The sequence below is a fragment of the Heterocephalus glaber genome, unplaced genomic scaffold (assembly GCF_053883595.1).
Source record: "Heterocephalus glaber isolate CG9 unplaced genomic scaffold, H.glaber_assembly_v1.0 deba00001479, whole genome shotgun sequence".
Taxonomy (NCBI): Eukaryota; Metazoa; Chordata; class Mammalia; order Rodentia; family Bathyergidae; genus Heterocephalus; species Heterocephalus glaber.
In genome coordinates, this window is record NW_028258316.1 from 6852259 (window position 1) to 6878546 (window position 26288).

Consider the following 26288-nt stretch of genomic DNA (forward strand, 5'->3'; position numbering starts at 1 on the left):
TGACCAGGAGCCAGGTCCCTGAGCAGGACGAAGGACTCACCATACAGGGATGCCTTGAAGTACTCTGTGTTTCTGAAGGTCTTCTCGAAGAACACAATGGCTACCTGATTGTAGTTGGTGGTGGTCACTCTCATGGTGTAGCTCTGTGTTCCAACATAAACTGTAACATGGACAGTGAGGGTCATCCCTGGCCTGGTCGGCATGAAGACACTGCTGCCTTCCAACTTGACAGTCAGCAGAGTCTTCTCTCAGTAGGACAGCATGTATGTGGAGTAGCAGGGAGACCCTGTCCTTCTGGGAGGAATCTGCCCCCAAATCCCAACCCCAGATGCCCCCTCACTTAGGACTCACGTGTAATATTGCCCAGGGTGTACTGGCCAGGATACACATTTGGGACAACAGTTCTGGTCCAGTGGTCACAAACAGTGTTCCTGTGGGAAAGACAAATGACGCAGACTGAGCAGGGAGATGACATAGACTTAAACTCCCTGAATTGGAAGAGGAGGCCCCTGCTTAAACATGTTTCTCTTGAAGCCCCAGGTCAGCCCAGCCCCAGTCCTGGCCAGACCGTGAAAGCCTTGTCCCTCACTATGACACAGGCCCCATGTGCCTCTGGCCATGGTCCTGGTCCTTCCACTCTGAGCCTCTAACTGCCTGCTCCACCCTCCCTCCAGCACTCAGTGTATCCTCAGGTGCCTCCCTGAGGCAGCCTTTCCCACACGCAGACCCCAGGCACTGACTCCTGCTCGTATCTCCTGGCTTCCCTTTCCTGCCTCTCTTTGCAATTTCCTCTGAGCTTGCAATGTGTTTCATGCAGATTACTGACATAGTGCTTGATCCACACCTGACCTCTCCCCTGAATCTACCCCATCCCTGCTCCCCAGAGCTAAGCCCTCAAACCTACATTCCTTGGGTTACTTCACCTTCAATTGCTCCAACTCCAAATCCCCCAATGGACAGCGACAGAGCCCAGTGCAGGTGGGTGAGCGTGGGCTCCCTGTCTAACTTCTCTCCCGTTCTACCTCAGTCCTTCCCTGCTTTCGACTTCCCAGCCTTACTTCCCTGCTTCTCCTCACCTCCCCTGCTACAGTTCTTCACATATCTTGGTCCTTGGCCCAGGCCAGGCCCTGCTCCAGAGATTCACCAGGGACCCCTCCCCTTCCATCTGCCCATCAGCTCCTTCCTGGTGGCCAAGCTGATACCTGGCTGCTTTAGAGCCTCTAAGGTTTTGCTTTGTCACTCAGAGTCCACCTGCCCTGCTGTCATCCCCATTCCATTTATTTATTTATTTATTTATTTATTTATTTATTTATTTATTTGTGTGTAGTTAGGATAGAACTCAGGGCTTTCACATTTAGCTGCATCCCAGTTCTTTTTAATTTTTATAATTATTATTTTTGTATTAAATTCTTTTATTGGTACATTGTAGGTATACAACACAATTACATTTCTCATTGGGAATTGTACCTTTACATGATGCATCTTGGTTCTTATTTTTTCCCCATTCCTAGCCCTCCCTTCACGCCCTCCACCCTTCCCTATTTACAAAGACTTTATTTCCATTTTTTCCATTTCTCATCATTTTTCCTTTCCCTTCTTTCCTTTCCCCTGCCCCTCCCACTACCCCTACCCCTTTGGACCTTTTCTTCCTATTTTACATTATCGATTATTCATTCTAATCATTGGTACATTTTAGGTATACAACATAATGACATTCATCATTGGAAATTTGCACCTTTACATAGTCTCTCTTGGTTCTTATTTTTCACCCTTGCCCAGCCCTCCCTTCAACCCCTCCAGTCCTCCCTATTTACAAGGATTTTGTTCCTATTTTTCCATTTTCTCATATTAATCCCATTCCCTTCTATCCTTTCCCCTAGCCCTCCCACTTCCTTCCCCTTTGCCCCTTTTCTTCCTATTTCACATTACCTATTATGCATTTTAGTCCTTATTTACACTTTCAGTTCTCACACCAGAGAAACTATTCGGTATTTACTCATGTGTGTCCTATTTATTTCACTTAAGAGTATTGCCTCAATGTACATCCACTTAGCTATAAATGTCTCTAATTTCAAATTTTTTATGGCTGAGTAGTACTCTATTTTATAAAAAAACACACATTTTCTTTATCTAGTCTCCAGTTGATGAACATTTGGGCTGTTTCCAAGGTTTAGCTATTACAAACTGTGCTGCTATGAACATGGGCACACATATATCACTGTGGTCTGATTCTTTTAATTCTTTGGGGAAGATCCCCAGCAGTGGAATAGCAGGGTCAAATGGGACTTCCAGACCTAGTTCTTTGAGGTATCTCCATACTGATTTCCACAGTGGTTGCACCAGTCTACACTCCCACCAGCAGTGGAGCAGGGTTCCTCTTTCCCCACAGCCCCGTCAGCACTTGTTATTGGTTGATTTCATGATAGCAGCCATTCTTTCTGGAGTGAAGTGGAATCTCAGTGTTGTTTTCATTTGCATCTCTCAAATGACCAGTGATGTTGAACATTTTTTCATGTATTTATTTGCTATTTCTACTTCTTTGTCTGAGAAATGTCTGTTCATTTCAGATGCCCATTTTTGGATTGGGTCTTTAAATTTGGAGGTCTGATCTTTTTAAGTTCTTTATAGATTCGAGATAGTAGACTTTTGTCTGAGGAAGAGCAGGTGAAGATTTTTTCCCACATTGTGGACTGTCTCTTCACACTGCTGCTGGTTGCTCTTGCTGTGCAGAAGCCTTTTAATAAGAAGAGATCCCACTTGTTGATTGTTTGTGCTAGTTCACGGGCAACTGAGGTTTTGTTCATAAAATCTTTTCCTACACCGATGTCTTCAAGGGTTCTACCTAACCTCTGTTCCAACTAGTTCAGAGTTTCTATTTTAATATTAAGATCTTTAATCCATTTTGATTTTAGTTTAGTGCATGGTGAGAGATATAGGTCTAGTTTTAATCTTTGGCAAGTTGAAGCCCAATTTTTCCAGCACCATTTATTAAAGAGGCTATCTTTCCTCCAGTGAGGGTGTTTGGCTCCTTTATTGAAGATGAGATGGCTGAGTGTGTCTGGCGCTGTTTCTGTACCTTCTAATCTGATACACTGGTCCTCAAGTCTGTTTCTTTGCCAGTGCCATGCTGTTTTTATCACAGTAGCTTTGTAGTAGAGTTGCAGGTTGGGTATTGTGATACCCCCTGCCATGTCTCTGTTACCTAGAATTGCTTTTGCTCTTCTGGGTCTCTTCTTGTTCCAAATGAATTTTTGGATTGTTTTCTCGAGGTCCATGAAGTATGCTGCTGGGATCTCAATTGGAATTGCATTAAATCTATCTAGCAGTTTTGGAAGTATGGCCATTTTCACTATATTAATCCTTCCTACCCAGGAGCAGGGGATGTCTGTCCATTTTCTGATATCATCTTCGGTCTCTCTTTTCAGAGTGCTATAGTTTTTAGAGAAGAGGTCTTTGATTTCTTTTGTTAGGATGATTCCTAGGTATTTCAGTTTTTTGGATGCTATTGTGAAAGGAATTATTTGCCCTATTTCTCTCTCAGTGAGTCTGTCATTGGTGTAGAGGAAAGCTATTGATTTTTGTGTGTTGACCTTGTAACCAGCTACTTGACTGAATTTGGTTATTAAGTCTAGAAGACTTTTGGTGGAGTTCTTGGGATCTTCTGTATAGAGTATCATGTCATCTGCAAATAATGACAATTTGACTTCTTCATTAACTATCTTTATTTCTTTTACGTCTTTGTCTTGTCTAATTGCCATGGCTAATGTTTCCAGAACTATATTGAACAAGAATGGTGATAGTGGACATCCTTGTCTTGTTCCTGATTTTAGTGTGAAGGATTTCAGTTTTTTATCATTTAGTATGATATTGGCTGTTGGTTTTTCATAGATGGCTTCTATCAGTTTGAGGTAGAGACCATCTATTTCAACTTTTGGTAGGGTTTTTTTTTTTATCATAAATGCTTGTTGGATTTTGTCAAATGCTTCTTCTGCATCTATGGAGATAATCATATGGTTTTTGTCCTTGGCTCTATTGATATAGTGTATTACATTGATTGATTTGCATATATTGAACCATTCTTGCATCCCTGGGATGAATCCCACTTGATCAGGGTGTATGATCTTCTTGATGATCTTCTGCATTCTGTTTGCCATTATCTTATTAAGGATTTTTGCATCTATGTTCATTAGTGAGATTGGCCTATAGTTCTCTTTTTCAGTTGGGTCTTTCTCTGCTTTAGGGATCAAGGTGATGCTTGCTTCCAGGAATGAATTTGGGAGTATTGCTTCCCTTTCCATTTCATTGAAGAGTTTAAACAGTAGTGGCAGCAGTTCCTCTCTAAATGTCTTGTAGAATTCAGCAGTGAAGCCATCAGGGCCCGGGCTTTTCTTAGTTGATAAGTTTTTAATTACATTTTCAATTTCATTGGTTGATATTGGGTTGTTCAGAAGTTTTAGGTCTTCTTCGTTCAACTTGATTAATTCATATGTATCTAGGAATCTGTCCATTTCTTCTGTGTTGTCCATCTTATTGGCATATGGGTTCTAGAAGTAGGTATTGATGATCCTGTGGATTTCTGCTGGATCTGTTGTAATTTCACCCTTTTCATTCCTAATTGCATGGATTTGGGCCTGTTCTTTTCTTTTTCTGACAAGGTTGGCTAAAGGTTTGTCAATTTTGTTGATTCTTTCGAAGAACCAACTCTTGGTTTCATTGATTTTTTGTATTGTTGTCTTAGTCTCCATTGCATTGATTTCTCCTCTGATCTTTATAATTTCCTCCCTTGTATGAGCTTTGGGGTTGTCCTGCTCTTCTTTTTCTAGAAGCTTGAGGTTCAGCATCAGGTTGTTTAATTGGGCTCATTCTGTTTTCCTAATATGCGTATTCACTGCTATGAATTTCCCTGGTAAGACTGCTTTCATTGTGTCCCACAGATTCCAATATATTGTATTGTCATTGTCATTTAATTGAAGGAACTGTCTGATTTCTTCTTTAATTTCCTCTGTGACCCATTGGTTATTTAGAAGTGTGTTGTTCAATTTCCGTGTGTTTATGAAATTTTTTGAGTTTCTTTTGCTATGGATCTCCAATTTCATCACACTATGGTCTGATAATATACAGGGGATAACTTCAATTCCTTTGCACTTCCTTAAACATGTTCTATGTGTAATATGTGGTCTATTTTGGAGAATGACCCATATGCAGCTGAGAAGAATGTGTATTCTGATTTTGTGGGGTGGAAGACTCTGTAAACATCTGTTAAGTTCATTTGTTCAAGAGTTCAATTGAGTTCTAGTATTTCATTACTTATTTTTAGTCTAGTTGATCTATCTATTTGTGACAGTGGGGTGTTGAGGTCCCCCACTACAATTGTATTAGTGCATATATGGCTTTTCATGTCCGTTAGTATTTGTTTTATATAGTTGGGTGCACTAGTGTTTGGTGCATAGATATTTATGATTGTCATCTCTTCCTCTTGGATTCTTCCCTTTACAAGGATGTAGTGTCCTTCTCCATCTCTCTTAATCAGTGTTGGTTTGAAATCTACTTGATCTGCAAAGAGGATACTCCTGCTTTTTTTTGGGTTCCTGTCACATGGAGTATTGTTTTCCACCCTTTAACTTTCAGTCTATGAGTTTCCTTTTGAATTAAGTGTGTTTCTTGTATGCAGCATATTGTTGGATTTTGCTTCTTGACCCATTCTATCAGTCTATTTCTTTTGATTGGTGAATTGAGACCATTAACATTGATAGTTATAACTGAAACATATTGACTTGTCATTGCCATGACTTTTTCTTTTTGTTGGGTTCTCCCCCTTTACATTTAATTTCTTGTTATGCCAGATGGGTTCATTCTGCTTTGCTTCCTGGGGTTGTGATCCTCAATGTCTGTTCCTAGGATATTGTGTAAAATTCTTTGGAGTGCTGGTTTGGTATTCACGAAGTTCCTAAGGTGCTCTTTGTCATGAAAGTATCTTATTTCTCCATCAGTTTTGAAATTTAGTTTTGCAGGGTACATCAATCTGGGTTGGTGGCTGTTTTCTTTTAGGGCTTGGAACATGTCACTCCAAGCTCTTCTTGCCTTGATGGCTTGTGTTGAGAAGTCTGCTGTGATTCTGATGGGCTTTCCTTTGTATGTGACTTGTTTCTTTTCTCTGATTGCTTGTAGAACTTTGTTCTTCTGTTGTGTTTCTGGAATCTTAACAATTATATGCCTATGTGTAGATTTTTTTTGATCAAGGCTATTTGGAGTCCTATATGTCTCACTTATCTGTATGTCAAGCTCTTTTCCCCTGCTTGGGAAGTTTTCTGCCATTATTTCTGTGAAGAGATTTTTTATTTCATCTCTACTCTCTCCTGTTTCCTCATTGAGCCCAATCAGTCTTATGTTATTCTTCTTTGCATCATCTAACAGCTGCTGGATTGATTTCTCATGTTCCCTTATAATTTTGAAGTAATTTTTTTTCCTGGTCACTAATTGAAATCTTATCTTCTATATGTGAAATTCTGTCCTCACATTGGCTTGTTCTGCTGTGTAGACTTTCAATGGAGTTTTTCATGTCCTGGAAATCTATTTGCATCTGTTTTATGGATTCCATTTGTTTCTTATGTTGGGATTCCATCATGCTCTTGAGCTCCTCTCTAGATTTATTAATCATGTCTTGCACTGGGGGCACAATTTCTCCTGTTATCTGAGAAATTATTTCTGATTTCATTTTTTCCAGATCCCCTTTTGTTGCCAGTTCAGTGGATCCAGGTGGTTGAGTATCAGAGTGTTCCATCTCATTTCCCTTTGTGGTTGCTGTAGGTGATCTGGAAGTCTGGTTTTGAGACTTCTTTACCTGTTTTCTCATTTCAACTGGGGCGGGGGGCTGTTAGCGCCTGCACGGATTAACTTCTCTGAGCTAGGAGAGGTGGGACAGGGGCCAGGAGCAGTGGTAGGGATGGTGACCCAAAAGCCCTTTCCTGTGGGCTGGGAGCAGCGGGAGGGATGGTGACCAGGAAGCTCCTTCCTCTGGACCAGGAGCAGTGGGAAGGCAGCTCAGAAACCCCTACCTCTGTGCTGGGAGCAGCGGGACTCAGTACCTTGGTCTGGTGGTGTTGTGTCCTCTGCGTCTTTGTAGTGTGGAACCAGGTGGCTGCCTGTCTGCAGTGGGGTGATTCGGTGTCTTCTGCATGACTCGGGACCTCGGTAGGGCGTGCATAGACCTGCCTGTCTGCTGGGGGCTGATTCGGCGTGTTCTGTGAGACTCAGGACCTCGGTAGGGTGTGCACAGACCTGTCTGTCTGCAGTGGGGTGATTTGGCATCTCTTTTTAATTTTTATTTTGAGACAGGGTCTTGCCAAATTGCCCATGCTATCTTCCAATTTGTGACCCCTACTTCAGCTTCCTGGACTGACCTGAATCTATTACAGACTCCTTCAAGGTCACTTCCCTGCAAGCCTCAGGTAGTGGTCTTGGGGGGTCTCACGAGCATCCAGTGTTCTTCCTTCCACTCTACACATTCAAATTTCTGTCCTCTTTCTACTGACTGTGTATTTGTGCTGAAGCAATCCATGAATGCTGGTGGTAGTGAGTGAGGAAGAACGATTGGGAGAAGTGAGATGAAAGGAATGACTGTATCCTCTCTGGACTGCTGCAGGTCTGTCTCAGAAGCAGCTATGGGACTCAGCACTAGGGTAGCACTAGACCATGATATAGAGCTCCTGACGGGACTTGGGCTGACTCTCAGGCTCCAAGGCTAGGACACCACAGGCTCCAGTTCCTGACTATGCCTATCTCATTGGGATCTTGCCTAGAGAGTGTTCTCAAGGGTACAAAGCACCCAGAGCCATCTGTGGTACTTGCAAAGAATTGTATTTTTTTGCTTAAATTCTTTTATTGGTAGATTTTAGGTATACAGTACGTTCACATTTATCATTGCGTGCTTGTAGCTGTACATGAGAATCTTGGTTCTTATATTTTCCACATTCCCTGTGCTCCCTTCCCCCCCCTTCCCTATTTACATAGACTTTGTTTCCATTTTTTTCTTTTCTCATAATTTTTCTTTTCCCATCTTTCCTTTCTCTTTCCACTCCCACTTCCCCTACCCCTTTGGACCTTTTCTTCCTATTTCAAATTATCAATTATTCATTTTAATCATTTTACTCCTTATTTACACTTTCAGTTTCTCACAGTAGAGAAACTATTCAGTATTTACTTATGTGTGTCCTATTTATTTCACTTAAGAGTATGGCCTCTATATGCATCCATTTAGCTATAAATGTCCCTAATTTCTCATTCTTTATGGCTGAGTAGTACTCCATTTTATTAAAAAACCACATCTTCTTTATGTAGTTTCCAGTTGATGGGCACTTGGGCTGTTTCCAAACTTTAGCTATGACAAACTGTGCTGCTATATACATAGGTGCACATATATCGCTGTGGTATGAGTCTTTTAATTCTTTTGGGAAGATACCCAGCAGGAGAACAGCTGGGTCAAATGGAACCTCTAGTCCTAGTTCTTTGAGGTATCTCCATACTGATTTCCACAGTGGTCGCACCAGTCTACACTCCCACCAACAATGGAGAAGGGTTCCTCTCTTCCCACACCCCCGCCAGCATTTATTGGTTGATTTCTTGATAGCAGCCATTCTTTGTGGGGTGAGGTGAAATCTCAGTGTTGTTTCTATCTGCATCTCTCGAATGACCAGTGATGTTGAATATTTTTTCATATATTTATTTGCTGCTTTTACTTCTTTGTCTGAGAAATGTCTGTTCATTTCAGATGCCCATTTTTGAATTGGGTCTTTGAATTTGGGGGGTTCTGATTTTTCTCAGTTCTTTATATATTCTAGATAGTAATCCTTTGTCTGACGTACAGCTGCTAAAAGTTTTTTTTCCACATTGTAGGTTGTTTCTTAGCTCTGTTGGTGGTTTCTCTTGCAGCGCAGAAGCTTTCTAAGAAGATGAGATCCCAGTTCTTGATCTTTCGTGCTAGTTTCTGTGCTACTAAAGTTTTGTTCATAAAGCCTTTTCCTATGCCAATGTCTTCAAGAGTTCTACCTGACTTATTTTCCAGCAAGTTTAGTGTTTCTGTCTTAATATTTAGATCTTTAGTCAACTTTGATCTTGGTTTAGTGCATGATGATAGATATGGGTCTAGTTTTAATCTTTGGCAGGCTGAAATCCAGTTTTTCTAACACCATTTATTAAATAGGCTATCTTTCTTCCAATGAGAGTGGTTGGTCCTTTGTCAAAAATGAGGTGGCTGAGTATGTCTGGAGTTGTTTCTGGATCTTCTAATCTATTCCACTGATCCACTGGTCTGTTTCTTTGCCAGTTTTTTTTTTATCACAGTAGCTGTTTTTTACCACAGTAGCTTTGCAATATAGTTTCAAGTTGGGGATTGTGATACCCCCTGCTTTGTCTCTTTTGCCAGAATTGCTTTTGCTATTCTAGGTCTCCTCTGGTTCCAAATGAATTTTTGGATTGTTTTCTCTAGTTCTGGGAAGTATATTGTTGGAATTTCAATTGGTATTGCATTAAATCTATAAAGCAGTTTGGATGTATGGCCATTTTCACTATATTGCTTCTTTCTACCCAGGAACAAGGGATGTCTTTCCATTTTCTCAAATCCTCTTTGATCTCTTCTTTCAGCGTGCTGTGGTTTTCAGTGTAGAGGTCTTTTGCTTCCCTTGTTAGGTTGATTCCTAGATATTTCATTTTTTTGGATGCTATTGTAAAAGGAATTGTTTTCCTAATTTCTCTCTCAGTGAGTCTGCTATTTGTGTATAAGAAGGCTATTGTTTGTTGAGTGTTGACCTGGTATCCAGCTACTCTACTGAATCTATCAATTAAGTCTAGAAGTCTTTTGGTGGAGTTTTTGGGTCTTCTGTGTAAAGTATCATATCATCAGCAAATAATGACAGTTTCACTTCTTCCTTTCCTATCTTTATTTCTTTTATTTCTTTCTCTTTTCTAATTGCTATGGCTAATGTTTCCAGAACAATATTGAACAGGAGTGGTGATAGTGGGCATCCTTGTCTTGTTCCTGATTTTAGCATGAAAGTTTTCAGTTTTTGACCATTTAGTATGATGTTGGCTGTTGGTTTTTCATAGATAGCCTTAATCAGTTTGAGATAACGATCTTCTCTTCCAATTTTCTGTAGGGTTTTTATCATGAATAGGTGTTGGATTTTGTTGAATGCTTTTTCTGCATCTATTCAGGTGATCGTATTTTTTTTCCCCTTGGTTCTGTTAATATAGTGTATTACATTTATTGATTTACATATGTTGAACCATCCCCGCATCCCTGGGATAAATCTCACTTGGTCATGGTGTATGATCTTCTTGATAACCCTCTGTATTCTGTTTGCCAGTATCTTGTTGAGGATGTTTGCATCTATGTTCATTAGGGAGCGTGGCCTGTAGTAAAGAATTGTATTTTATGTTGTCACCATGCGCTGTCTTAACAAGTACTCATTGGTCTGCCCTGGCCCCACTAATGGTTTCCTGAACTTGTCCTGCAGGATATCCACCTGCTCCAAACCTGTCTCCTTGGACCTGCAAGCCCCATTAGGGAGCCTCAGAAACCCTCATATTAGTATAGCTGATGATCCTCTACTGGAGGCTCATCCTCACCCCTGAATGTGGCTTTGGTTTTGCTTAGCACCCATCACAGCTGGATCAGGTCCACGCCTGGATTTCCTGTGGCCAGAAGTCAGGAGAACACCCTGCATCTATCTTCCTGGGACTCCTGTTAGAGGTTTCGTTTGTGACTCAGTTCTTGAACTCAAGAAACCATTCTGACCCTGGGGCTTGTTTCAGAAGCACAGCACATGAGCAATGTCTGCATCCACCATGAGGGATGCAGTGAGCAGTGCCAACCTGGGTCTTCAGGGATGGGGCAAGAGGCAGCAAGATGGGCAAGGATCATAGGAGAAGAATGCTGGGAATGGCTGCTGAGCCCTTGACTTGGCCTGGCTGTGGCTTCTGTGTATTCCTTTCTCAGAGTGCTGCATCAAGATGCTGGAGGAAAGTGTGAGCTTCTGGACACAGGGCTTGGAGGACCACACCTTGAACTGCTTGGATAATCACCCTCAGCTCCCTTCCTGTGACTCTGAGTGTCACCTGTCATGGGTGGCATGCTCTACAGTGGCATGATAAGCAAGCACCACAGAGGATAGCCATGCAGGACTGAGTGCCTCCCTCAGAGCACAGTCCCTCAGGTGGATACTAGCCTTCCCAGGGACCCTGCAGCACCAAGTGTCCCTCCCTAGGGGCTCGGCCTGGGTCTGTGAGGACTGGAGTGGCTCATGGTCCCCAGTCTCTACCTGCATCCCTGTGTACCCCTTCTGTCCTTGGCCACCTCCTCCTGACAGTGCTGGGTCACCCTCCTTTGTGCTGCCTCCTCCTATATTGCTCGGTTCCCTAGATTCAGGCCACTTCCTCCCACACTGTGCAGGTCCCCTTGTCTCTGGACATCTCCTCCCCCATCCACGGTCCCTGAGAGTCACACAGTTGCCCCTGCAAGGGCAGCTTTCTTCACAGTGCATTTCCTACTGTGAACATCCTCTGCAATCTGGATCACTCGAGTATCTCCCAAATGGTCAAATTACTACAACACAATTCTGCACATTGCACACTGCTCCAAACCACATCTTCCAAAGGCCAGAAGTGAAAAATCTGTGATTCCCTGTGTGCTACAATCAAGGTGTGGCAGGGCCTTGGTCCCTCCAGAGGCTCCAAGGATGGACCTTGCCTTCTCCTCCTTCCTGGTCTGGTTGCTCCATCACTCCTATCTCTGCCTCTCTGCAGATGGCCTTCACTTCTCTCTTTAATCTCTCTCTCTCTGTTTGTCTTACAGAAGCACACTTGAGATAATATGTAGGTCCCAGCTGGATAATTCAGGATAATCTCCTCATGTCAATTCCTTAAATCATTTTAAAACATAGAATATGAGAGAAAGTATGAAGGAAAGATACACAGGAAAAGGGAAAAAAGCAGAAAGGCCCACCATTGCCTTTGAATATCTGTCTCTTAGGCAAACATACTGAGTTCAAGGTCAGTCTGTCAAGAGAAATGCCACACTTTCAAGGTCATCAAGTCCAAGGTAAGTCTGAGAAACTGGCATACCCAAGAGAAGCCTGTGGATACAGGAAGACTGCTATGGTTTGGGGTAGCTTAAGTTTTCTTCAATGGTTCATGTGGTTGAATTTAATTACAGCTGTGATATATTAAGAAGGTAGAGCTGGGCATTAATCAGTCATTTAGGGAAGTGATAACAGAAGTTGAGTTCAGAATGGGGCTCATGGGCCAGGGATTTAGCTTAGTGGTTCCGCCACCTGCCTCAAAAGTGCAAGGACCCAAGTTCAATCCCCGGTACCAAGAGAAAAAACAAAGAAAAAAAAGAAGGTGCACAGTGAGGACCCTGGTGCAGCTCGGGCTCCGTCCCTGTGCTCCACACAATGCAACCAGCTGGGCCCAGTCTGCCCCTGCTCCCCTCCCCTGGCCTCCTGGCTGTGCTGTTACTTGGTTCCACACTACAGAGGCACAGGGGGTCATAAAGCCCATTGTCCTGAGCTCCACAAGATAGAGCAGAAGTGAACAACAGAAAGAGGGTCTCTCTCAGGCTCCTTGATGAAAACTGAAGCCCAGTGGAAAAGTGAAGAGAATCCCTACAATAGAGGCACATCGGACCACTGTGCTTGGTAAGTTGGAGCGATCATCACCTCCCATTGGAACCTGGACTCTCTTCAGGGGAGGGCAGCTGGAACCTGCAGTAGAACCTTGCAGAGTTCAACCCTGCAGGAGGACAAGGGGCTCAACTTGGGACTTGCAGCCAGAAATCTGCATGAATCCCACAGGTCTGTGACTGGCTTGCTGAGACTCATTGACTTATATCTGCCCACGGCTGCCTACATTGTCCATTGTGACAGCAGAGACATACCCTGAAGGAGGCCCTTCATCTTTATTTTTTGTTATTTGCAAAAAATGTTTTCTCTTATTTTTAATTCTTAATTTTTATTTTTTTCTACTCTTTTCAATTTTTACTTTTCGCTTCTTTTTTTCTTTCTTTTCTCTTTTCTTTCTCTCTCTCTCACTCATTCTCTCGCTGTCCCACATTGTTCTTCATCTCCTTTTTTGTTCCTTTCTGGACCTAATTCAGATTTCTTCTTTATTTTTCTTTTCTTCTCTTTTTCCTTCTCTCAATTATCACTAGTTTTAAAGTAAAGTAAATACAGTATCTAGCCTCCCTATCACTATTAAGTGGTTCTGTTCACGTCTTTGTTCTTTCATTCTGCCTCTTCCTCTTGTCTTCAACAGTTTCTTAGCGTTTGTGTGATCTTCCTATGTCTTATGGCCTCACTGCTAAGCTTTCCTGATCCTTCTACCTATCTGTCCCTCCCTCCCTAACTCCTTCTAACTCCCCATCCTGAAGGGTAAAGTTGCTATATTGAAGAGTTTATTCACTATAAACGTAGGTTGGGCTGGTCCTCGATTTTGATATAATTCACACAGTTAAAGGTGATAGATTAATAACTACCAAAAACTGTCATTTTCTAAGCTGTGTTTGATGCTATGGTGTTGCTGATTGTATCATTTGGGTTAAGAGGCTGTGATTGCCTTCCTGGTACAATGAAAATGAGACAGCCTCAGAGTCATTAGAGACTCAAAACCTGAAGACCAGCTATATCTGGAAGACACCTCTGAGAAACAATCATTCCACAAGGATTCTAAAGACAAGCAACAAAGATACTTACAATAAGCAATTTTGCAGTATCAATGCAGGAATTAAACCAAGGACAGTACCAGAAACAAAAATGAGAAGACATTTAAGCAAGGCACAAACTCAGGCTTCCCCCCCACCAAAGGCAAATCCTGGGGGAAACGAGGTGGAAAAATATGATAGTCAACCACTTAGACATCCTCAACTGATAGCACAGGAAGTAATAAAACAGATGAATGAAGCTCTAGAAAAATTCAAAACAGAAATAATTTCCCAGATAACTACAGAGATGATGAGCAGAGTGAAAGACATGATTAGAGGCTCTAGAACAGAAACAGATAAAAAATAGATGAGCTCAGAACCATGCTGAAGCCATGAGTGCACAGCATAAGAAAGAAATGGAAACCATGATTGCCCAACATAAGAAAGAAATGGAATTCATGAAACAGATTCAAACAGATATCCAGGAGATTAAAAATTCCATTGAAAGCATTCACAGTAGATTAAGGGAATGTGAAGATAGAGTATCAGATATAGAAGACAGGATTGTGGTTAGTGACCATGAAAACAGAGATTTCTTAAAAATAGTAAGGGACCACAAGAAATCAATCCAGCAGCTGCAAGATGATGCAAAGAAGAATAACATAAGACTCATAGGAGTCCACAAAAAAACAGGAGAAAGTACAATTGACATAAAAAACTTTTCACAGAAGTAATAGTAGAAAACTTCCCAGAGAGAGGTAGAGAATTGGACATACACATAAGTGAGGCATATAGAATTCCAACTAGCCATGATCAAAAAAAATCTAGACCTAGACATATAATAGTCAAGATCCAGAAACCCTACAGAAGAACAAAATCCTACAAGCAGTTAGAGAAAAGAAACAAAACAACTACAAAGGAAAGCCCATCAGAATCACAGCAGACTTCTCAAAACAAAGCCTCAAGTCAAGGAGAGCCTGGAGTGAAGTATTTCAAGCTCTAAAAGGAAATAACTTCCAACCTAGACTGCTGTATCCGGCAAAATTATCTTTCAAAATCGATGGGGGAAATTAGATAATTCCATGACAAAGAACACCTGAGAAATTTCATGAACACTAAACCAGCACTACAGACAATTCTAAACAATATCCAAGAAAAAGACAATGAAGGTCACAACTCCATGAGGGCCAACAGAGGGAGGCCACCAAGCAACACTAGAAACTAAAGGGAAAGGGGGAAAAATAAAAAATAAAAGAGCCAACATCATGACAAGGATGAGTCAATATCTACCAATTATAACCATCAATGTTAATGGCCTCAATTCACCAATCAAAAGAAACAGACTGACAGAATGGATTAAGAAGCAAAACCTAGCAATATGCTGTATACAAGAAACATACCTAACTCAAAAAGAAATTCATAGACTGAAAGTAAAAGGATGGAAAACAGTTCTCCACACAACAGGAACCCAGAAAAAAGCAGGGGTAGCAATTATTTGCAGTCAAAGTAGATTTCAAACCAAAACTAATTAAGAGAGACAAAGGTGGTCACTACATCCTTGTGAAGGGAACAATCCAAGAGGAAGAGATGACAATCCTAAATACATATGCATCAAATACAAATGCCCCCAATTATACAAAACAAATATTAATGGACATGAAAAACCAAATAAACACTAACACAATTGTAGTGGGGCACCTCAATACCCCACTATCACAAATAGACAGATCATCTATACAAATGTCAACAAGGAAATTCTAGAACTGAACCAAGATATTGAATAAATGGACTTAATAGATGTTTCCAGAGTTTTCCACCCCACAAACTCAGAATACACATTCTTTTCAGGTGCACATGGGTCATTCTCCAAAACAGACCACATGCTAGTTCATAGGACATGTTTAAGCAAATGTAAAAGAATTGAAGTTATCCCCTGTATATTATCAGACTATAGTGCAATAAAATTGGAGATCAATAGCATAAGAAAATGCAAAACTCCCACAAACACATGGAAATTGAATAATGCTCTCCTGAACAACCAATCGGTCACAGAAGAAATTAAAGAATAAATTAGACAGTTTCTACAAGTAAATGATAATGCCAGTACAATATACAGGAATCTGTGGGAAACAATGAAAGCAGTAATTCATAGCAGTAAATGCCCATATGAGGAAAACAGAGAGAGCTCAAATAAACAAAGTAATGCTGAACCTCAAGTTCCTAGAAAAAAAAGAGCATGATAAACCCAAAGGTTGTACAAGAGGAAATTATAAAGATCAGAGCAGAAATCAATGCAAAGGAGACTAAGAGAGTGATACAAAAAAATCAATGAATCAAAGAATTGGTCTTTCAAAAGAATAAATAAAATAATAAACCTTTAGCCAACCTTATCAAAAAGAGGAAAGAAAAGGCTCAAATCCATGCAATTAAGAATGAAAAAAGTGAAGTTATGACAGACCCAGCAGAAATCCAGAGGATCATCAATATCTACTTTGAGAACCTGTACTCCAATAAAATGGAAAACACAGAAGAAATGGACAGATTCCTAGATACATACAAATTACCAAAGTTAAATGAAGAAGATACAGAAATTCTAAACACTGCAATTACCATGAGTGAAATTGAAAGTGTAATTAAAAATTTACCAACAAAGAAAAGCCCAGGTCCTGATGGTTTCACTGCTGAATTCTACAAGATATTTAAAGAAGAATTATTGCCATTACTCTTTAAACTCATCAATGAAATTGAACGGGAAGCAATATTTCCAAAATCATTCCTGGAAGCAAATGTTACTTTGATTCCAAAACCAGGGAAAGACCCAATCCAAAAGGAGAACTACAGGCCAATCTCCCTAATGAACATAGATGCAAAAATCCTCAACAAGATACTGGCAAACAGAATAGAGAGGGTCATCAAGAAGATCATACACTCTGACCAAGTTGGATTTACCCCAGGGATGCAGGGATGATTCAACATACATAAATCAATAAATGTAATACACTATATAACAGAGACAAGGACAAAAATCATACGATCATCGCAATAGATGCAGAAAAAGCATCTGACAAAATACAACACCCATTCGTAATAAAAACCCTACAGAAAATTGGAATAGCAGGTCTTTATCTCAACCTGATTAAGGCTATCTATGAAAAACCAACAGCCAACATCATACTAAATGGTCAAAACTGAAAACTTTCACTCTAAAATCAGGAACAAGACAAGGATGCCCACTATCACCACTCTTATTCAATAGAGATCTAGAAACATTAGCCACAGCAATTATAAAAGAGAAAACAATAAAAGGAATAAAGGAAGAAGTTAAACTGTCATTATTTGCTGATGATATGATACTTTACGTAGAAGACCCAAAAACTCTGCCAAAAGACTTCTAGACTTCATTGACAGATTCAGTAGAGTAGCTGGATACAAGGTCAACACTCAGCAAACAATAGCTTTCTTATACACAGATAGGTCTCTCAGACTCACTGAGAGAGAAATTAGGGAAATAATGCCTTTTACAATAACATCCAAAAAAAAAAATGAAATATCAAGGAATCAACCTAACAAAGGAAGCAAAAGACCTCTACACTGAAAACCACAGCACTCTGAAAAGAGAGATTGAAAAGGATTTAAGAAAATGAAAAGACATCATTTGTTCCTGGGTAGGAAGAACCAATGTAATGAAAATGGCCATACTTCCAAAACTGTATAGACTCAATGTATTGCCAGTTGAAATTCCAACAATATACTTCACAGAACTAGAGAAAACAATCCAAAAATTCATTTGGAACCAGAGGAGACCTAGAATAGCAAAAGCAATTCAGGGCAACAGAGACATGGCTGAGGGTATCACAATCCCCAACCTGAAACTATATTACAAAGCTACTGTGATAAAAACAGCATGGTACTGGCAAAGAAACAGACCTGAAGATCAGTGGAATAGATTAGAAGATGCAGAAACAACTCCAGACATACTCAGCCACCTCATCTTTGACAAAGGAGCCAAACACCCTCATTGAAGGAAAGATAGCCTATTTAATAAATGGTGTTGGAAAACCTGGATTTCAGCCAGCCAAAGATTAAAACTAGACCCATATCTATCACCCTGCACTGAACCAAGATCAAAGTGGTTTAAAGATCTAAATATTAAGACAGAGACACTAAACTTGCTGGAAGGTAAGTTAGGTAGAACTCTTGAAGACACTGGCATAGGAAAAGGCTTTATGAATAAAACCTCAGTAGCATGGGACCTAGCACAAAGAATCAAGAACTGGAATCTCACCTTTTTAGAAAGCTTCTGCACTGCAAGAGAAACTACCAACAGAGCTAAGAGACAATCTGCAGTGTGGGAAAAAATTTTTAGCAGCTGTATGTCAGAAAAAGGACTGCTATCTAGAATATATAAAGAACTGGGAAAAATCAGACCCCCCACATTCAAAGACCCAATTCAAAAATGGGCATCCGAAATGAGCAGACATTTCTCAGACAAAGAAGTAAAAGCAGCAAATAAATATATGGAAAAATGTTAACGCTGAGATTCCACTTCACTCCAGAAAGAATGGCTGCTATCATGAAATCAACCAATAACAAATGCTGGTGGGGCTGTGGGGAAAGAGGAACCCTGTTCCACTGCTGGTGGGAGTGTAGACTGGTGCAACCACTGTGGAAATCAGTATGGAGATACCTCAAAGAACTAGGACTGGAAGTCCCATTTGACCCCGCTATTCCACTGCTGGGGATCTTCCCCAAAGAATTAAAAGAATCAGACCACAGTGATATATGTGCACCCATGTTCATAGCAGCACAGTTTGTAATAGCTAAAACTTGGGAACAGCCCAAATGCCCATCAACTGGAGACTGGATAAAGAAAATGTGGGTTTTTTATAAAATGGAGTACTACTCAGCCATAAAAAATGAGAAACTAGAGACATTTATAGCTAAATGGATGCATATTGAGGACATACTCTTAAGTGAAATAAGTAGGACACACATGTGTAAATACCGAATAGTTTCTCTAGTGTGAGAAACTGAAAGTGTAAAAAGAATTAGAAGGATTACAATGAATAATTAATAATTTGAAATAGGAAGAAAAGGTTCAAAGGGGTAGGGGATGAGGGAGGGGAAGGGGAAAGGTAAGAAGTGAAAGCAAAAATTATGAGAAAAGGGAAAAATGGAAACAAAGTCTTTTAAAGTAAATAGGTATGGGTGGTGGCTGGGAAGGGTGCACAGGTAATAGGGAAAAACAAAGAACCAAGATACATCATGTACAGGTACAAGCACCCAATGATAAATGTAAACATGTTGTATACCTAAAATGTAGTAATAAAAGTATTAATGAAAAAAAAAGAATGTGGCTTACGGTCTGGCAGGACCTAGATCTTTGTGTATGGGAACTGAGATCCTGGCTACTGGTCACCATTGGATTGCCCAGAAATAGATCAGCAGCTGACTCAGTTTGTCTCTGCTGCTATAACAGAACACCATTGACTGCATCAATTATAAAGTGAGAGAGATTTATTTCTCACCTTTCAGGAGGCTGGGATGTCCACAGGGCACCGGCAGGTTCGGTGTCTGTCCTGTTCCTCTTAGTTGGCATTATGTAGGTGTCCTCACAAAGGGTCTACTAGTTACCCCAGCCCTTCAGTGAGAATATTAGACCCATTCACAAGGGCTGCTTTAACTTCCTCCTAAAAGCCTCACCTCTCCACACTGTCACCTGGGGTCTTAGGTTCAAACTGATGGGTTTGGCGGGGACACACACACACACAAACCACCACAGCAGCATACCTGATGGAGCTTCTGCCTCTTCCCCTGAGATTGGAGAAAGTGAAAAGACATACAGATGGCTGATGGTTCTCCAGCTCTCAACAGGGCTCCACAGCAACAGGCTGCTTTGTAAAGAGATCAAACCAGCACCTGCAGTTGGCTGGCACTGTTGGTGAGGGCTGACTCAGCAGATGGGGAGGCCCAGGAACTAGGCTAATCCTTCCAGCTTAGCCAAGGTGGACAGTCTCTGCTTGGTTGCTTTCAGGAGCTTTCATCTCCTAAGGGCTGAGAGAAGCGGCGGGAGCAAACCCTCAACAGTGTGTCCTTGAAGCTGCTTCTGGTTCCCTACGAGTAACCCTAGTCTGGCTCACTATTTCCCATTGCTGTGGTTTCCGGAGACCCATTCTTTGGTGCTTGCCCTGCACCTCTGATAAGGCTCCAGGAAAGCTCAGAGCGCCCCCTAGTGGCGGCTTGGCTGGCGCTCATTGCTCTCATCTCGATTTATATCCTCAGGATGGCACTCCTATACTAATGCAAAGGAAGTCTCAGCAGCCCTCTCTGCTCACCTGCTTCTTTGAAATCATCATCTTTGGCTTCTGTGCGTGGATTCACCAGAATTCCCAGGGTCCTGTTGGAACCTACATTGAGTGTTAGGGCATCATAGGGGCAGCTGAGGCAACGTGTGTGTCATAGCCTGAGCTGGCCGGCAGATGGATGTCGTAGATCTAAGAATAGGCAGGAAAGTTGTAAAGCAAGGGCAGGCTGCAGCCTGGAGGTTGGAACTTCAATTCTGCCGTACCCCAGGACCATGAACTGTACAGACCTTCCCAGGCAAACTCTGCCCCTATGGCACAGCCTGTGCCCACACCCCGGTCGAATTCAGCCCACTGCACCCCTACTGCGTCTCCAGCCCTGCCCCTCTCTGGGCAGCTGGGTGGGACTGTCCCAGGGCTAGAGATTGATAGCATAGAGACTGTGGTGTACAGACTCTGGAAGGTTGTGAGGCCAGGGACCCCAAGAAACCAGAAGAGAGCCTGGGAAGCCTAGGGCATCTACTCTGTCCTGTCCTGCTGCTTTTGCTGCTCTGTGTCAGCGGAATCAGAAGTGTTGTTTCAGAAGCCTCCTGTGGCTTCCAGAGACTCCAGTCCACAGGCTCCTAGGTCTTTTAATCTACTTCCCCCATATCCCCCAGCCCCAGAAGGAGTCTACCCACCACCCTAACCTAGGCCTGGGCCTCCTTTCGTGAGGCTACCCCTGTGCACACAGGGGAATCAGCCCAGATTCCAGCCCTACATAGAAATGAGGGAGAGTTTTTGTTAGGTAGAGATAGAGGTGAAAAGGTGTGAGGCTCCCCTGGGTCCTACTCTTCCCAGGTGCCTCCAGACTGTGTGTCATGGTCTCCATAGGGAAGGGATTTGCTGCCCTGTGAGTGGAACAGTGGGCATGGAGGTCTTTGAGCCAGGCAGCATGCTTGGTGTGGCATCAAGAAGCCTTCAGGATAAGGTCACCCAGCTGCTGTCACTCCCCATCCCATGAACTGGTGAGGAAAGGGAGGGCTGCACAAAGTCACCTCACCAGTAGGGTCATTCCTGGATGGCACCCAGAAGTGTGACCCTGACTGGGGCCACATCCCAGGGGACAGCAGCTCACTTGCTGGGACTCCTGTAGCTGTAGTGGCCAGGAGGCCCTATGGATGCAGCAGTGTCCTGGGCTCCCATTGGATGCCAGAGGGGGTCAGCCATGCTCAGCACAGGGGCAGGCCTGGAACATGTCCCAGGAGGTGCCAGGAAAGTGGGGGTGGACTGGAGTTCTCACCTAGTTATAGGGCTCAGCACTGACTTGCACTGGAGCAGCCGCACCATTCTTCTCCCTGGTGCAGGCAGAGTGGCAGTGGGGAGCACAGAGTTTGTGCCCAAAGAATTTCAGAGAAAAGCCACTCATCCAGGTCACCTGATCATCTTTTCCTGGATGTGAGGTCCCTGTTCTCAGTAGGAACAGGAGTTTGTTGAGGCTACACTGCATCTTTGAAGAAGGAGCAAGTGGCTGTAGGTCAAGGAGTGCATGAAAGGCAGCTTCAGGAGCTGGAAAAGGCAGGGATGGGGATTCTTCCCTGGGGAACCCCCATGAGCACAGTCCTGGGGCCTGTGGCCTCATCCCGGTGACACTGATTCAAACTTTGCCCTCTAGATCCAGAAGAGAATACACGGATCCTATTTTAAGCTTCTGGTTTGGGGCAACTTGTTACAGTGGCCAAAGGAAACTCATGCCTCCAGTCAAACAAGGAAACACAAAGCCCAGTTTGTGCTCCAAGAGTTTGATCCCAAAAGGCTCAGCAGGAGCAAGGAAGGAAGGGAAGCTACCTTGCTGGGGCCAAGGTAAGAAACAGGATCAGCTTCCCAGAGTGGATCCCAAGGGCCGGGCATACAGGTGAAGGTTGTCTCCCCTTGGCCAGCTACTGGGGCTTTTCTCAGAAACTCCCAAGATCCTCTCCCATTCTAGAACCTCTCTGGGTCAGGCACCGTCCCCTCCACAAGTGAGAAGCCCAGATAGTACCAGGCTGGTCTCTTCCTGGACTGTGGCCTAGACTTTGAACACAATCTGCTAGGCCTGGGTCTCAGGCTTGTTCTGCAGCCTGAGCTGGCTGAGGGGGAGCCTGCCAGTGCTTGGGAATCTGTGTCCCCCAGCCAGGGTGAGAGCAGAGTGTGGATATCTGTGGGGTGGGAAGTGGGGTTCCTTCAGTGCCACACCCATTCTGGCTGCTGCCCTTTCAAAGGAGAAGAGGTAAGAGGGATTCCTGTGTGTCTTGCACACATGGAGAGGCTGCTAGTCGGCCAGTGTGGGGACAGTGACCTATGAGGTCAGACACAGGCCCAGCATGTGAGTCTTCACACAGCAGGCTTGGTTGCTGGCAGTATATCCCCCCACCTTCCCTGGCCTTGCCCTGGCTTCCGAATGCACCCTCAGGTGGTCTGGATGTTTTCATGATGGGGCTGCATCTGAATTGAGAGGCATGGATGTGGTCCTCATCTGACAGCAGCAGGAGGGTGGCACCAGACCACAGGGGCCCAGCAGAGGGACAGCTTCCCACCCCTGCTCACCCTCTGCCTGGAGTAGCCCTCTGGCATTGCCCCACCCACCATGTCCCTCCTGTGTTGGTCAGCATCACCCAGCGTCCACAGCTCTCCATCACATGCCCTACCCAGGCTGGATGATGAAAAGGCAGGAAGGGAAGTTGAACAAAGCTGTGACCCCCAGAGCTCCCAGCCCCCTCTTCCTCTCCTCTCGTAGCACTAGTGGTTCTACCTCCACCATCTCTATGACCTTGAAAAGTGTCATTAGCCAGGCATGAGGCTTATGTCTGTAACCCCAGCCCTCTGGGAGGCTGAGTCAAGAGCATTGCAAATTTGACCTACCCTAGACAACTTAGAGCCTGTCTCAGAATAAAAAGAAATGGAGCACTCGACCTCACGTTTGGCAGGAATGAAGCACTGGGACACATTCGTGAGGCCACAGGGAGAACTGTTCAGCCCTGTGTTTCAGCGTCAATTTAGAATTGAAATCAGGATCTTTGATATTTTGGAAAACTGTTTAACTATCCAGTGTTCAAGTTTTTTGTTAAATTATTCAGTTTTTTCAGGGCCCGTGATTATACAGAGAGTGGCATTTGAAATATTGAACACGTCACAGTGAATATTCCGTGTTGGAAGAAAAGAAGTGTGGAAATAATTTATAACATAGAATCTTACCTTGGATAGGAGATGTCCCATATCATGAACTTCCTGTTGATGAAGACATTTGTGGTTATTTCAAGAACATTGAGTGTTGGACAACAGAAAATGAAAATTTAGATGATAACAATGAGTTATAGGGTTTTCTTTATTGAATAATAAAGAAGTAATGGGTCACAGAAATGCATCAAACCAGGAAGGATTAATGAAAGTTGTAGGCAGAACACAAAGAAATGGGTTTCTTATTTTTGTTGTTTCTATTATAATGGCAATGAGATTCCATTTTAATCCAGAAACAATGGCTACATCAAGAAATCAAATAAAAGCAAATGCCCACAAGGCTGAGGGGGAAAAGGAACCTTCTACACTGATGGTAAGAGAGTAACCTGTACTTGCGCTGTAGAAATCAATATGGGGATTTCTAAAAATGTAAAAATAAAAATTCCATATAACTCAGCTATTCCCCTTTTAGGTATCTTCCTTGAAAGATTTAAAGACATCATATTCCACTGATGGAATACAGGCATACCCATGTGTATAGCAGCACAATTCATAATAGCTAAATATTGGAAGCTACGTATATGTCCAGCAACAGGTGAATGGATAATGAAAATGTTGCTTTTAAACACAATGGGGTACTACTGTGCCATAAAGAAGGATGAACTTGAGTAATCTGTAGGAAAACTGGATACACATTGAAACCATATTGTTAAGTGAAATAAGTGAGAAACACAAGGTTTAATATCACATATGGAAACACAAAATACACAGAGAGTGAAATAAAAAACAGATAAAAGAAAATAGGGAGATAGAGCTTTTACAACAGAGAAGGGACCAAGAAAAGGAGGGAGGGTAGAGGAAGGAGAGGGGAAGATGATGAAAAAGAAATTAAGATGTGTTATGTACATGGACCAGCACCCCACAAGGAATGTAATCATTATATATAGCAACCACATACTACTAAGAATTGGAGAAACATAAAATAATACTATGCTTTTACAGAAAAATTAAAACTGGAGAAATTCAAGAAAAAATAAAATGGAAAAACATGTCAGCTGGAATTTGAATCTCTGTCTTTCTATTGGCCTCTAATGATTTTGCTTCTCTTGCTACATTTCACATGGTGATGTGTATAGTTTGTATATTACATGGTATACTCTGACTGATGTGTCTGCTCATTACTGGAAATATATATTAAGAATACAGCTCTGGATTGCCATTGTCAATTTCCTAGGAATCCTTGAGAAAGCAGTTTTGTGTGTGAACATCAAAACTTTGACAGCACTGGGCCATCAACCCAAAGCCTGTTGATATTGGGAGAGTTGATATCTGTGTCAGGTTGACATTGGCCTGCCTCAATGTGATCATCCTGAGCTTGCATTGCCATGGCATTATGAAACCTCCTTTAGGGACAGTTATGCATCAAGTGATTGGACTGGGACAGCTTTACTTTATCTTGGTGCCTATTGAAGGCACGAGGCGAGTCAGTGGGTCCAGTGATTCTGACTCTGGTCTTCCGGGCAGCCTCCCTCACTCCTCAACTCTGGCTTGTGCTGGTGGATTTTGCTACATTTGGCACAAACTAAGAAAACTCTAAGGCTGAGAAACAACACAGGCAAATTTTCAGTATATAGGGACTGCAAATTCTCTCATGTCTATTATGCTGGTTTCTCTAGTGTTCACAGTTAGGACAACTAAGATATATATAGCATTGCAGACTGCCAACCAGACTGGATGGAACTCTGGGTTGATGATGCATTTTGGAGCTATCTTATTTCACTTATCCTTATTGTGATAATGTTTTTGTGAAGAACTTCTGCAAATAATGAGAGATCATGCCCTTAGATGATCCTGCTGATGAAAGTTGATGAATGTATGTTCACATCTGAAAATTTAACTGAAGGAATGAAATTGAGAGCCTCAAAAACAGTTTCCAGTGGAGCAGCTAAACCTACTACTGTAAATTTTGATGAAGATTTGAAGTGGTTCAAGAAAATTAATCATCTTCATTCCCAAATGAAGCTCTGCCTATGTTAGGGAATTCAGATGAGGAAATTATGACCAGATCAGAAATAGCTGAAAAAAAGGTCTCTCTTTTTTTTTTCTTTTAACTGATTTTTAAATTAATTTTATTGGTACATTTTAGGTATACAATATAATGCTATGGAAATTTGCACCTTTAAATAATCCATCTTGGTTCTTATTTTTTCTCCGTTTCCCTGCCCTTCCTTCAACACTTCCCTATCTGGAAAGACTTTGTTTCCATTTTTTCTTTTCTCATACTAATTCCATTCCCTTCTTTCTTTTCCCCTCCCCTCCCGCTTCCCCTTCCCCTTTGCACCTTTTCTTCCTATTTCACATTATCTAGTATACCTTTTAGTCCTTATTTACACACACACAATAGGACACACATGTGTAAATACTAAATAGTTTCTCTAGTGTGAAAAAACATTCTCTTAAGAAAAGGTAATGTGATTTGACTCTGTATGAAGGAAACCAAGTTTAAGGTAAAGGACTATCTTTCTTCAAGACTGAGAGAGCTTTGTTCTCACATAGCATGATAAATTCCTATTGTGTTGTTTTGGAAATTTATGCAACAAAATGAAGAATTCAGGTGGTCAGGGGGTTCTTGCAACCCCATTAAAGGTGAGTTTCAAATGTCTGTTTATGTCCATTAAGTTGCCTGGATTTGGAAATAATCTGGGAAAACAATAAAGATGTTTGCACAGATGCCTGTTAATTGATGATGGCAAGCATGTGGATTTGCATTCTTTCTCTTTTCTCTGGAGATTATGACATTTCCAGGGTTTGAAAACATTTATATGACAAACCTACTATTCTTTCTATTCACTTGAGAAATTTGATGCTGTTCTTTTGAAGTGTAATATATCGGTTTCTTCCTCTTTTGGATTTATAGATGCCAGATGCAATGATAAGTATCTTTCACTTGTGTAGTAAAATGATTTAGCTGTGGAAGATGGCATATTTATGTTTTATTTGCATTTTGTTTGTGGTTCATGCAGTGCCTTTGTTTGTAACTATCACTGCACACATGGAATCATGGAGTTAGATTTTCTCCAAGCTCAGGAAAATACAAG

General features: G+C 42.1%; 1 pseudogene; it reads left to right on the forward strand.

The window, feature by feature from the left end:
• Positions 1 to 446: 446 nt before the first annotated feature.
• On the forward strand, positions 447 to 25301 carry LOC101702889 (transmembrane protein 87B pseudogene; annotated as a pseudogene).
• Positions 25302 to 26288: the final 987 nt, after the last annotated feature.